The sequence below is a fragment of the Dasypus novemcinctus genome, chromosome 8 (assembly GCF_030445035.2).
Source record: "Dasypus novemcinctus isolate mDasNov1 chromosome 8, mDasNov1.1.hap2, whole genome shotgun sequence".
Taxonomy (NCBI): Eukaryota; Metazoa; Chordata; class Mammalia; order Cingulata; family Dasypodidae; genus Dasypus; species Dasypus novemcinctus.
The window spans coordinates 23,175,061-23,190,159 of record NC_080680.1 but is presented as its reverse complement, the minus strand read 5'-3'; the positions used below and the strand labels follow the sequence as shown (position 1 = coordinate 23,190,159).

Genomic DNA, 15,099 nt, shown 5'->3' with positions numbered 1-15,099 from the left:
TTTTGTTTAAAAGCTGAGCTACTTACTTCCTCACTACCAACCAGCATTATAAGAAATGCTAAAGGGAGTCTGCAGGTTGAAAGGAAAGGACATGAGACAATTGACCAAAGCCACAGAAGAAATAAAAATCTCTGGTAAAGATAACAACATGGGTAAAGACAAGCACCAGTATTACCATGTTTTGGGTAACTCCACGTTCTACTTCCTACAGGATTTAAAGGGTAAATGCACAAAATGTAATGATAAATCCGTGCTTTTGGACTTATGATATATAAACATGTCATTTGTGACAAGAACTACATAAAGATGGGAAAGAGGAGTACAGGAGCATAGTTTGTGTCTGCTATTGAAGTTAAACTGGTAGCAAAACAAACAAGTTTGTTGTAGATTAAAGATGTTAAATTTAAGCCCCATGGAAACCATAAAGAAAACAGCAGAGAATATGCAAAATCACGGAGACAGAAATCAGAGTACAGGTTACCAGGGATGGGGGGCAGGGGCCATGGGGATTTCATGCAAAATGACCGTAGGGTTTCTGTTTGGGGTGAAGGGAAAATTCTAGTAATGGACGGTGGTGAGGGGACAGCAACATCGTGAATGGGATTGATCCCTCTGAGTGGCATGCTCAGGAGGGGGTGGGATGGGAAGGTTTATGTTGTATATTTTCTTCCACAATTGAAAAAAAAGAAAGCGAAATGAAAGAGGTAATGTCAAGTAAAGGCAATACACAATACAGGGTGGGATCTAAGAATGGTGGAGAAAGGGCTCAAAAGACCAATACTGGGCCATGAAGAAAAAATGGGCTATAGAATTTAAGCTTTATTTCAATGTTAAATTTCTTGAACTTGATAACTACACTTAAGATTATTACATAAGTGAATATCCTTGTTCACTGTAAATGAATATCAAAGAAATATGTGTTCAAGGAGCATGACATGCACAATCTGCTCTCAAATATTCAGAAGATAGAAAATAGTTGAGATAGCCATAAAGAAAATATCAGAAAACATGCTATTATTATATTATATATAATATATAATGCAATATTACACTGACCTTTCTTATATTTGTCTCCTAATACACACACGTTTTGACAACAATTACCTGAACTGGAAGAAGGCTAAAATTAAAATAGAGTTTCTGTCTAGGAGTAGAGTTACTGGGTTATAGTGTATGTTCATATTCAACTTAATGAAAAACTATACTTTTTAAAAATTTATAATGGAATTAAGAGGAACTTTTTAGTTGTCAGGAAAAACACGGACTCTATGAAACAAGCCAGAAAAAATTAAATAAAAGACAACCAGTTAATGATCCAAAAATCTGACAAGGATAAGAAAAACTCACAGACCAATATCACTTATGAATACTGATGTGAAAACATAAACATAATTTAAGCAGATCGAATCTAGAAGAACATAATAATAATACACCATTACCAAGTTGACTTTACTCCAAGAATGCAAACATGATTAAATATAAAGAAGAATGTATTTAAATGGGTCAAAAGAGAAATATATATGATAATCTCAGTGTTGAAAATACATTTCATAATATTCAGAATCTATTTCTGTTTTTAATGGCCTCTTTATGAGTTAATACTAGAAAAACAGATTCTTAACATGATGAAGAATATCTGCATTAACCAAATTAGGAAACGAAAAAAAAACCTGCTTTCACATCTGTTATTCATAGTTTTCCTGGAATTTCTAGTCAATGTATGAAGAAAAAGAAAAGAAAGTGGGGTACAATATTAGAAAGAAGACAAAAAGTAGAAAGGAGAGAACTTATTTGCAGACGATATGATTTGGAAACGATTTTTCACACAGAAAACACAAGATTAAAATTTAGTAGAGTCAAACTATACTTAAAAGTCAAATTTCAATAGTCAAATTGAAAATCTCACCATAATGGAGACAGACATAACCAATTCATTCTATAATATTGAAACAATGTCTTTGATGGAACAACAGATTAAGCAGATGGTTTGCATTAAAGGTCCATGTTATATGAAAAATATTAACTTTTGTCTCGTCCACTCAGCATGGAAAAATGGTCATATCATTAGAGGAAACAGCGGGTTCACCTCCCTTTTCTCAGCCTCCTTTTAGATGTACCTTTATTGGTCAGATTAGGATATGGAATTGTCTATAACATTTACATAATTATCTCTTTCCTTTTCTCTCTCTCTCTTTTTTTCTGGCCAAGCAGACATTTGAATTCATGCACTGCAAATGCATAGACAATCTAACGTCATTATAAATAAAACCTAGTTATCAAATTGTGCCTATATGTGGATTCGGTTTTTGCCTCAGGCCAAACTTGATGCAAAATTCATCCCCATTTCATATCCTCCCTCCCAACAAATAATCCTCTTAGATCAGAAATACTATTGAAAATTATCAATTGCTAATTACATAACAAAATTAAAGAGTTTGCACCACACAGCACATGCAGTTTCCTTCAGGCAATCCTTGGGGGAATGTGTCTTGCCAAAAGTACCAGAAGTGGCAACCAGGCCCCTTACCTGGGCCCCAGGATTCCGAGGCGCACTCTGGCTGTTCCATCTGAACCCCCTCCCACAGCGTGGGGTCTGCAGGGTCAAAGGCTGTGCCCTCCCAAACCACATGCCAGGTCTCTCCTCTTCTCCCTCCACTACTCTCTCTTTCTCATCTGCCCTTGCAGCCTTCCTCTCCCTCCCTTATTTTACTTTTTATTATTATACAGAGAAAGTTCTTTTTCTTTTCATGAAATCTAAAAACAGCCACAAGACCCCTTCAACCCCTCAGCAGACTTATTACAGCCTTTTCTTAGTAAAGCCAAGCTCTTTGTATAAATGAAAGTTAATTCTCCACCACCTTTACATATGCAAAAACCTTTTTTTTTCTATATATCAGCATTCATTTGTTAGAAAATATTAAGGAGAAGTTTTCCTTTCCTATAGTAATGAAGACAAAATAACTAGAAATAAAGTCAACATTTAGTGTGCAGGATATTACAGAGGTCCTGAAAATGAAGAGCTATACTGTGGTCCAGATTAGAAATTTTTGTATTGTAATGACAATCATCCTAAAAGTAGTATCTAAGGGAATGAAATTTAAATCAAATTTCCAACTAGGTTTTTCAAACAAAGTGATCCTATATTTCATCTAGGAAATCTAGTGACACTGATTAGCCAATCAAGTTTTGAAAAAGAGAGAAAAAAAAAATAGCCAGGCCCAACCAGATTTTAAAATATATCATAAAACTATAATAAATGAAACAGAGTTAATGGCATCAGACTAGCTAACAGATAAATAGTGCCGAATAAAGTGTTCCAAACCAAATTTAAGCAAATATAAGAATCCCATGTATAATCATTCCAGATAAGTGGAAACAGGCTGGATAATTCAGCAAATGGTATTGGGACACCCACCTAATCAACACAGAAAAAAGTAAACTTAAATCCCTGTTCATACCATATACCATACATCCAACTAAATTCCAGACAGATTTTAAGACCAATTAAAATGGTATAATAACAAAGAATATTTTTATTATCTTGTGGTGAGGAAGACCCCATAAGAATAGAATAAACCCCAAAAGCCATCAAGGAAAATCTCAATAGACTTAACTCACAAAAATTTTAAATGTCTACATGTCTCAAATAAAAAAGCTATGAAAAAGTGAGAGTAAAAATGTAAAGGACAAGCATATAAAACTGACAAAGGAGTAATAAATTGGAAGAAGTGTTTTAATAATATAAATAAGAATAAAAAATGAGTAAAGAACATGAATAGTTCATAAGTAGACAATAAAAATATGAAGTATTGTCCATAGTATTCGAAGAATACAAATATTCCCGAAATAAAATATGATTTTCTCTTATATTATATTGACAAAGATTTTTAAAAGGAAGGATTCTCAAGGGTTTAGAAATTGGGCATTCTCTTACACTATCAGTGAAAACAAAACCATATAACTTTTTTAAAGCAATTTGACATTATACAGTATAATCTGTACAAATGTGTGTAGCATTTGATTTAACAATCTTCTTCAGGGAATTTATCCTAAGGAAGTAATCATAGCAAAAGCATAAATATGAGAACAAAAGAATTTCATCATGACTTTTACAAATGGTGAAAAAGTAGAAAAATGTTCATTATTTTTCAATATTTATCACATGTAGAGGATTCGTTAAATAAATTAGCACACGATACAATGGACTATTATGCAGACATTAAAAATGTTGAGTTAGCTTTTGCAAAGAATTGTGTATAGATTGTGTGACAGTTTGATGCTGAGTGGACCCCAGGAGACCATGCCCTTAGAGCTGATTTGTTCCTTTCCTGTAAACCTATTGTAGGTGGGAGCTTTTGGCTAAATTATTTCAGCTAAGGGCTCTTGATTAGATTGCATGACCTAGGGTGGGTCTTAGTCCTCTTGTTGGTGTCCTTTATAAATGGAAGAAACATGTAGAGACAGAGAGAAAAAGTTCTAGAAGCTGAGAGGGGAAGCCTGGGAAGCAAGAAGCTGAAATCAATGGAACCCGGGAAAGAAAGCCACAGGAACAGAGAGAAAGCCAGAGGCAGCCAGAAGCTGAAAGCAACAGAGACTGGAGGAGAAGGTAGAGACCTTCTCTACCTTGCAGCTACCTTCTCTATCATGCAGCTATTGTGCCTGCCATGTGCCTGATTGACCGCAGCTGCAGCTCAGAAAGTATTTCCTGATGATGCCTTGATTTGGACATTTTTCTCAGCCTCGAATCTATAAGCTTACAAGTTAATAAATCATCTTTATAAAAGTCAACACATTTCTGGTATATTGCCTTGGCAGCCTTTAGCAAACTAAAACAGATTGTTTATAATGTCTGAACAGATCAGGAAAAAAAACAATAAAATCCCAATTATAAAAAAAAGATAATACATATTATAATTCATTGAATCTAAGACATGTACTTTTCACATGGATTCTAATGTCCATCTGACTGGTTGGACATGCACAAACTCAATGGAAGATTTTATAGAATTGTCATTACAGTTGTCATTTCAAATTGAGTTATATGTTTTGTTAGTAAAACACATGTTGAATTTAGTCATTATTTTAAAAGTCTTTCAAAAGAATTCACTATGTCCAACATTGAAGCAAATTCATATAACATATTCAGAAAGATAATGAAACAGAACAGAAGGGCACAAATTTAATATTATGAACACAAATAATCTTCATCGTAAGAATAACTACAATTGCACGTTTTCTTTAGAAGAAATGACCAAGTGATTAAGAGGACCTAAGAAAGGAGATAAGCAGAAGTAGTTAAAAATGAAATATGTGCAAGAAGATTGCCCTCACACACCACACAATGCAAATGAAGGAAGGAGAAACTAGCCAACCATCAGAATAGATGAAGGAAATTTCAAAGCATCAAGAAGCCTGTTATGATGATTCATGCTTCATACAGACTATCAAAAAGACATTGTACTATGGTATAATTGGCAGATGTTTGTTTTTTCTTCTTAGTAATGCTTAAAACAATGGCACACTAGCAATCATGGTGTCTTGGAGTCAAAGAAATTAATTTCTTTGTTAATATGGAAAGATACCTGTGTCAGTTTGCCAGAGCTGCTATGACAAATACCATAGGCTGTTCGGCTCAAACAACAGGAATTCACTATCTCACACTTGAAGGCTAGAAGATCAACATCGAGGGCTATGCTTTCTTCTGGAATCTGTAGCATCCTGGTGCTGGCTTGCCAGGATTCCTTGGCATCCCTTAGCTTGTAGATGCATCTCCCTTCCTCACACGACAATCTCTCCTTCTCTGGCGTTTACTAATTGACTGCATCCAAATTTCCTCCATTTATAAGAAAATAAACCATATTGGATTAAGGCCCGTCCTGATTCATTTTGGTCTCATCCAAATAAGATCTTCAAAGGTCCTGCTTACAAATGAATTCAAATCCATAGGACCAGATATCAGGATTTGAACATGTCTTTGGGGGGACATGATTCAGTACACCACAATATCCCTGACACATTCTAAGAGCTCCTTTGGGAAGCACATATTCTAAAATTGGAATGATACAGAGAAGATTAGCATGGTTCCCACACCAAGATAACATGCAAACTCATTACGTGTTCCATATTTTTCCTATTTCTTAATCTGGGTGTTTATTTTGTGGACATTCATTTAGGTATACATTTGTTTTGTATACATTTCTCTAAGGATGTCATGCTTTAATAAAAGGTTACTTAAAATTGGCATAAAACTCCGTTTGTGTATAATGGATCCATTTTTGTAATTATATGATGCCTTTTCACATTTGTGTACACAGAATATAAAATTTCAACAGTAATTATGGGAAGACTTTCTTCTTTGTATTTCTCTTTCTGAATTTTTATGAGCATGTTATCTTTTTTAACATTGGAAGAAAAAAGCAGAAAATTCCACTCCCATTTTTAAAGCACATATATAAAACAAAGCACACATATTCTTTGAGCAGCAATTTCACTTCACAGAATTTGTGTTCATAAATAATTTAGAATATGTACAATAATTTAGCCCTAAGAATGCTCATCACGTTTCATATCTTTGTACCTAGAACTTTTATTTCTAATAATTTACCCTAAAAATGATGAGATGTGGACAAATATTGGTTTAAAAGATTTTTCATACAGTGTTTTCTAAAATAGCAAACACTTCCAACAACAAGGAGATAATTAGATAAATTATGATGCTTTTACCACATGGTATATTTAGCCAAAATGGGTGTGGATTTTAAAGAAAAGTTAATGACATAGGAGATGGTCATTAATACTGTCAAGTGAAAATGTATAATACAAACTCTTAATGCAGTATAAACCAATTTTTGTAAAACATGCACAACTTAAATATATCTAATATATATAAAGAAACAAAAAGGAAGAAATACATGTGGATGTTTCTAGTGGATACCTCTAACTGTTAAATTGTGATTAATTTTTCTGTACCTTTCTGTATTTTCCAAATTCCCTAAAATGATATTTCTGTCATTTTTAATAGTTATTTTTAAATTACCACAGTCACATACATTTATCCAGAGGCAAACATCTAATTCTGAAAAGAAGCACAGAGGATCAGAGACCTTGAGTAGATGTGCCAGGCATCCAGCACAACTGAAGACTGACCTGTACTTACAGTCTATTGAGTACATTTAAATGCAATCTTTAGCACCTGCTCATCCAGTTTCCTTGCCCAAGACAAGTTATAAGTACCAATGGAAGAAATTGTTAAGAGACACAACAGTTAATATAAAAATGAGGGGGAATACAAAGAGAAAAAGAATAATAATACCAAGAATTAAAACAATCTGAGGTGGTTTAAATGGAGGGCATAGAAATTACAGACCTGCAGACAACATTGCATTAAATGAATCCATATCCAGAATGTGGTTAAAGTAATTAAAACTTTTTGTATGCAGCATTCCTCTATCACAAACTCTCAAGTCTTAAAATTTCATAGAAATGAGCAAAGCTATGAAAGCTATTACCCAAGAGTTTCTGAACTCTTTTACTCACACAACAAATATTATTTTTAATGCTTAATACCGTACTACCATATTAACATATACATATTTGTTAACATACACAAAAAGATCATTTCTAAAAGAAGTTTGAGATTTGCATTTTGCACACAAAATGGATCACCTTGTAGTTACGTTCAGTATTCAGCAAATTAATGTCTACGGTTTTTATTTTTTTATTCACATTTCAACTCAGAATTTTCTACTTTTAAAAGGGATGGGGAGGGAGCCAGTGAAGAAAAATAACCCTGGCCAACCAACCTTCAGCACTTCTTAACTCATGATCCTCCAGACCATCCTATAAGAGAGCAGAAGGACAACCATATCCCTAGTCTAACACTATTTGATGATGAAATCAGGTGTCATTTTGATACATAATGAATAATTCCTTTACCTGCTAGACCTCTATCTCTTAAGAAAAAAATATAAATGGGTAATCTTCATAATGGATACCCTGTCTTACTTTTGGGGGTCGTTGGCTTGTATCTGCTCATCTCCCTATAGTCACAATATGTTTTTCAGAATAGCCTTCCAGAATATGAGACAGTGGAAAACAATTTTATAATAAAGAAAAGATATAAAGTGAGTCATGCTATTATGTAAGTCCTATATTCTATAGTAAAGCATTTGATCTGACAAGTGAGTATCATCAAAGATGAATGATCAATAAGAATTTATTGGGCTGGGAGGCGTCGGAGACTCCTTGGGACCGGGCTGTTTCGGGATTTTTCCTGGTCCCAAGGTGTTTGGACATCGATTTGGAGGGAAGGTAACAGAGAGGATCCATCCGTGAAATATACACGGAGATCCCAGCTACGTGTGGAGGATTCCCTCCTTGGGTAGGCAGAGCCGAGGCAGCTAGCACCGCGCCGAGCCCCAGTGGGCGGCGGCCAGGGTAGCCTAGCTGGGCCGCGGCGGGCGGTGGGCGGGGGATCCGAGCCACGCCGCGGTGGGCGGCGGGCGGGAGAGCCGAGCCGCGCTGTGCCGCGGCGGGCGGGGGGCGAGGGAGCCGAGCCCAGCCGAGCTGCGGCGGGCAGCGGGCGGCGGGCGGGAGAGCCAAGCCGCGCTGTGCCGCGGCGGGCGGCGAGCAAGGGAGCCGAGCCCAGCCGAGCCTAGCCGCGCTGCGGCGGGCGGCGGGCGGGGAAGCCGAGCCGGGCCAAGCCCAGCTGAGCCGCGGAGGGCGAGGGGGCCGAGCCCAGCCGAGCTCGGTGGAGCCCAGCCGCGCCGCGGAGGGCGGCAAGCGGGAGAGCCGAGTCGTGCTGCGCCGCGGAGGGTGGCGGGCAGGGAAGCCGAGCCCAGCCGGGCCCCGCTGAGCCCAGCCGAGCCGCAGCAGGCAAGGGAGCCAAGCCCAGACGAGCTCGGCCGAGCCCAGCCCCGCCGCGCCGCGCCGGGCGGGAGAGCCGAGCCACGCTGCGCCGCGGCAGGCGGCGGGCGGGAAAGCCGAGCCCAGCCGAGCCCAGCCGAGCCGCGACGGGCGGGGGACCCGAGCCCAGCCGAGCCTAGCCAAGCCCAGCCAAGCCCAGCCGAGCCGCAGAGGGCAGGGGACCGGAGCCCAGCCGAGCCCAGCCGAGCCCAGCCGAGCCCAGCCGAGCCTGGCGGCGGGGTTTCTGTTCTTTGTTTTTTGTGGTTTTTTTTGTTTTTTTTTGTTTTTTTTTTATTTTTTATTTTATTTTATTTTTGTTGTTGTTGTTTTTTTTTTTAATCCTCTCTTTCCTGTCCCCAATATTCTTCTTATACTATTTTATCTTGACAATACAATAGGTCCTACAGGAAATCACATTTGCTGGGTTTCCTCACCCTCCACTGCCTCATTTTTCTGTGAATAGATTTAGCCTATCTACACTATCCCCATTCCCCTACAACTTGATATCCTCCACCATCTGCTATCTCTCCTATATTCCATCTCCCTTTCTTTGATCCGCAAAGTGTCTAACTCTTAATTTCTAATACCTTTGTTTAGTTTTCCATCTGGTATTCGTCCCTGAAACTATTACCTTAATTTTCTCTTTCCCTCTCTCACGGAAACAATAGCCTCTTAGTACGTACCACATTCCTCCCATATTCAGTCGTCTACCTCATTATAGGTACTTTCCTACTACTATAACTCTACACAATTTACATGATCTAACCTCCATCCTCCCAGAACTCATATTGTTGCTTTGTTAACATATATCACCAATACTACTTCACACTTTTTCCTCCCTTACACAATTGCCTTTCCCCAGCACTAATACTTTCCTTTAAAGTGAGCTTAACTAGCAATAAGAAATTGGAATAAGAAGAACAAAGTGACAAAGAGAAGATATAACACTTATGCAAAAACAACAGCTAATTAATCTCCAAGACTAGACAAAGAAGCTAAGGAACTGATTAAACCCGTCAAGAAAAAATGTTGACAAGACAGCAACAAAAATCTACAAACCAAACCAGTAATCAGGAAAACATGGCTGAATCCAATCAGGAAGGGGGGCAGGACTTCGCACAAGCAATGAAAGATCTCAGAACATTTATCACCGACAAATTTGATGAAGTAATGAAAGAGGTTAACAGCATGAAGACAACACTTGGAGGGGAAATTGCAGACATGCGCAAAAAAATAACAGATATGATGGAAATGAACACCACAATTCAAGAAATCAAAAATACACTTGTAGCAAATATCAGCAGACTAGAAGAGGCAGAGCAGAGAATTAGTGATGTGGAAGACAGTGCATTGGAAATCAAACAGATAGTAGAAGTGGTCAATAAAAAGGTAGAAAAAATCCAGATAGGACTTAGGGACCTGAATGATAACGCAAAACGCTCAAACATACATATTATAGGCATTCCAGAAGGAGAAGAGAAGGGAAAGGGGTCAGAAGGACTGTTGCAGGAAATAATGAATGAAAACTTCCCAAATCTACTGAAAGAGACAGATGTACATATCCAAGAAGCACAGCGCACTCCACTGGTCATAAACCGCAACAGGCCCACCCCAAGACATATACTTGTCAAATTATCCAATGCTCAAGACAAAGAAAAAATTCTAAAAGCAGCAAGAGAAAAGAAAACCATCACATACAAGGGAAACTCCATAAGATTAAGTGCTGATTTCTCATCTGAAACGATGGAGGCAAGAAGGCAGTGGTATGATATAGTCAAGGTACTAAAGGAAAAAAATTTCCAACCAAGAATACTCTATCCAGCTAAACTAGCATTCAAAAATGATGGAGAGTTCAAAATATTCACAGATAAACAGAAACTGAAAGAATATATCAACAAGAAACCTCCCCTTCAAGAAATTCTTAAGGGAGTTCTGCACGAAGAAAGGAAAAAACAGGACAGTCAGAGATGGAGGAGAGTGTAAAAGCAACAAGAAAGACAAAAATAGAAGGGGAAAATAAAATAATACAAACAAAATATAACAAACACAAATCCAACCAAAATATGGCTACCATAAATAACTCTCTAAACGTAATAACACTGAATGTCAACGGACTAAACTCACCTATCAAAAGATTCAGACTGGGACACTGGATAAGGAAATACGACCCATCTATATGCTGCCTACAAGAGACACATCTTAGACCCAGAGACTCATGGAGGTTGAAAGTGAATGGCTGGAAAACAATCATACAAGCAAACAACAACCAAAAAAAGGCAGGAGTAGCTATATTAATATCAGACAACATAGACTTTAAATGCGAAACAATTGTGAGAGACAAAGAAGGATACTATATTTTAGTGAAAGGGACAATCGGTCAAGAAGATCGAACAATCATAAATATTTATGCTCCTAACAAGGGCGCCTCTAAATATGTGAGGCAAACGCTGGAAAAACTAAGTGAAATAATAGATGCATCTACAATTATAGTGGGGGATTTTAATACACCACTGTCAACTCTGGACAGAACATCTCAAAAGAGAATCACTAAAGAAACAAAACATTTGAACAGTATATTAGAAGAGCTGGGTCTAAGAGACATATATAGATCATTACACCCAAACACAGCACGATATACATTTTTCTCAAGCGCACATGGAACATTCTCCAAGATTGACCATATGCTAGGCCACAAAGAAAGGCTTAATGAATTCAGAAAGATCGAAATCATACAAAACAATATCTCTGACCACAGTGGAGTGAAGCTGGAAACTTGCAAGGGACAGAGACCCAGACTCCACACGACAATTTGGAAATTAAACAGCACACTCTTAGAAAAACAGTGGGTCAAAGAGGAAATCTCAAAAGAAATCAATGACTACCTTGAAACAAATGATAATGATAACACAACATACCAAAATTTATGGGATGCAGCAAAAGCGGTACTGAGAGGGAAATTTATAGCCATAAATTCATATATCAAAAAAGAAGAAAGAGCAAAAATTGGAGAACTAACTGCACTTTTGACAGAATTAGAAAAACAACAACAAAGTAACCCAACAGGAAGAAGAAGGAAGGAAATAACAAAGATAAGAGCAGAACTAAATGAAATAGAAAATAAGAAAGCACTTGAAAAAATAAACAAGACCAAGAGCTGGTTTTTTGAGAAGATCAACAAAATTGACAAACCTTTAGCGAGACTAACAAAGAAAAAAAGAGAAAAGATGCAAATACACAAAATAAGAAATGAGAAAGGTGATATCACCACTGACCCCACAGAAATAAAGACTATCATAAGAGGATACTTTGAAAAACTATATTCCAACAAAAATGACAATTTAGAGGAAATGGACAAATTCCTAGAAACACATAAGCAGCCCATACTGACGAAAGAAAAAATTGATGATCTTAACAAACCAATCACAAGCAAAGAGATAGAATCAGTCATTAAAAATCTCCCAACTAAGAAGAGCCCAGGGCCAGATGGCTTCACAGGTGAATTCTACAAAACATTCCGGAAAGAACTAACACCAATCCTGTTGAAACTATTCCAAAAAATCGAAACAGAAGGAACACTGCCTAATTCCTTCTATGATGCCAACATTACCCTAGTACCAAAGCCAAACAAAGACACCACAAGAAAGGAAAATTACAGACCAATTTCTCTAATGAACCTAGATGCAAAAATACTTAACAAAATACTTGCTAATCGTATTCAACAACACATTAAACAAATTATACACCATGACCAAGTGGGATTTATTCCAGGTATGCAAGGATGGTTCAACATAAGAAAATCAATCAATGTAATACACCATATAAACAGATTGAGAGAAAAAAACCACATGATTATATCTATAGATGCAGAAAAGGCATTTGACAAAATACAGCACCCCTTCCTGATAAAAACACTCCAAAAGATCGGAATACAAGGAAACCTTTTGAACATGATAAAGAGTATATATGAAAAACCAAAAGCCAACATTGTTTATAATGGCGAAATCCTGAAATCCTTCCCTCTAAACTCAGGAACAAGACAAGGATGCCCATTGTCTCCGCTCCTGTTTAACATTGTCTTGGAAGTACTTGCTCGAGCACTGAGACAAGAACCAGATATAAAAGGCATTCAGATTGGAAGGGAAGAAGTCAAAATTTCATTATTTGCAGATGACATGATACTATATATAGAAAACCCTGAGAGATCTACAACAAAGCTCCTAGAACTCATAAATGAGTTTAGTAAAATCGCAGGTTATAAGATCAATGCGCAAAAATTAGTAGCATTTCTATACACCAATAATGAGCAAGATCAGGAGGAAATCAAGAAACAAATACCATTCACAATAGTAAATTAAAAAATCAAATACTTAGGAATAAATTTAACTAAAGAGGTAAAAAACTTATACATCGAGAACTATACAAGATTGTTCAAGGAAATCAAAGAAGACCTAAATAAATGGAAGAATATTCCCTGTTCATGGATAGGAAGACTGAATATTATTAAGATGTCTATCCTACCAAAACTGATCTACACATTCAATGCAATCCCAATAAAAATCAACACAGCCTTCTTTAAGGAACTAGAAAAACTAACTATGAAATTTATTTGGAATAGAAAGAGGCCCCGAATAGCCAAAGACATATTGAAAAAGAAAAACGAAATAGGAGGAATCACACTTCCTGACTTCAAAACATACTACAAAGCTACAGTAGTGAAAACAGCATGGTACTGGCATAAGAAGAGACACACAGACCAATGGAATCGAATTGAAAGTTCAGATATAGAACCTCATGTATATAGCCATATAATATTCGATAAAGCCACCAAACCCTCTCAACTGGGAGAGAATGGCCTATTCAACAAATGGTGCCTGGAGAACTGGATAGCCATATGTAGAAGAATGAAAGAGGATTACCATCTCACACCTTATACAAAGATCAACTCAAGATGGATCAAAGACCTAAATATAAGAGCCAAGACCATAAAGACCTTAGAAAGCAGTGTAGGGAAACATCTACAGGACCTTGTAATAGGAAATGGCTTCATGAATATCACACCAAAAGCATGAGCAGCAAAAGAACAAATAGATAAATGGGACTACCTCAAAATTAAAGCCTTCTGCACCTCAAAGGAGTTTGTCAAGAAAGTAAAAAGGGAACCCACACAATGGGAGAAAATATTTGGCAACCATATATCTGATAAGAGACTTATAACTTGCATATATAAAGAACTCATATATCTTTTTTTTTTTTTTAAAGATTTATTTATTTATTTAATTTCCCCCCCCTCCCCCGGTTGTCTGTTCTTGGTGTCTATTTGCTGCGTCTTGTTTCTTTGTCCACTTCTGTTGTCGTCAGTGGCACGGGAAGTGTGGGCAGCGCCATTCCTCGGCAGGCTGCTCTTTCTTTTCACGCTGGGCGGCTCTCCTTATGGGTGCACTCCTTGTGCGTGGGGCTCCCCTAAGCGGGGGACACCCTTGCGTGGCACGGCACTCCTTGCGCGCATCAGCGCTGCGCATGGCCAGCTCCACACGGGTCAAGGAGGCCCGGGGTTTGAACCGCGGACCTCCCATGTGGTAGACGGACGCCCTAACTACTGGGCCAAAGTCCGTTTCCCAAGAACTCATATATCTTGAAAACAAAAGGATAAACAACCCATTTAAAAAATGGGAAAAAGACTTAAACAGACACTTCTCCAAAGAAGAAATACAAATGGCTAGAAAGCACATGAAAAAATGCTCCAAATCTCTAGCAATCAGGGAAATGCAAATCAAAACTACAATGAGATACCATCTTACTCCCATAAGATTGGCAGCCATGAAAAAAACAGTAGAATACAAATGCTGGAAAGGATGTGAAGAAAGGGGAACACTCATCCATTGCTGGTGGGAATGCAGAAGGATCCAACCATTCTGGAGGACAGTTTGGCGGTTTCTCAAAAAATTATCCATAGATTTTCCATATGACCCAGCAATACCACTGCTGGGTATATACCCATCAGATCTGAAAACAAGGACACAAACCGATATATGTACACCAATGTTCATAGCAGCATTGTTCACTATCGCCAAAAGTTGGAATCAATCCAAATGTCCATCAACAGATCAGTGGATCAATAAAATGTGGTATATACACACAATGGATTACTACTCAGCTGTAAGAACCAATACACTACAATCTCACGTGATAACATGG

General features: G+C 37.7%; 1 non-coding gene across 1 annotated transcript; it reads left to right on the top strand.

Moving 5' to 3' along the window:
* The first annotated feature begins 6,022 nt into the window (after positions 1-6,022).
* On the top strand, positions 6,023-6,129 carry LOC111764880 (U6 spliceosomal RNA). The gene has a single exon (XR_002797374.1). It is a non-coding gene; the product is annotated as a U6 spliceosomal RNA (small nuclear RNA).
* The last annotated feature ends 8,970 nt before the right edge of the window (positions 6,130-15,099 follow it).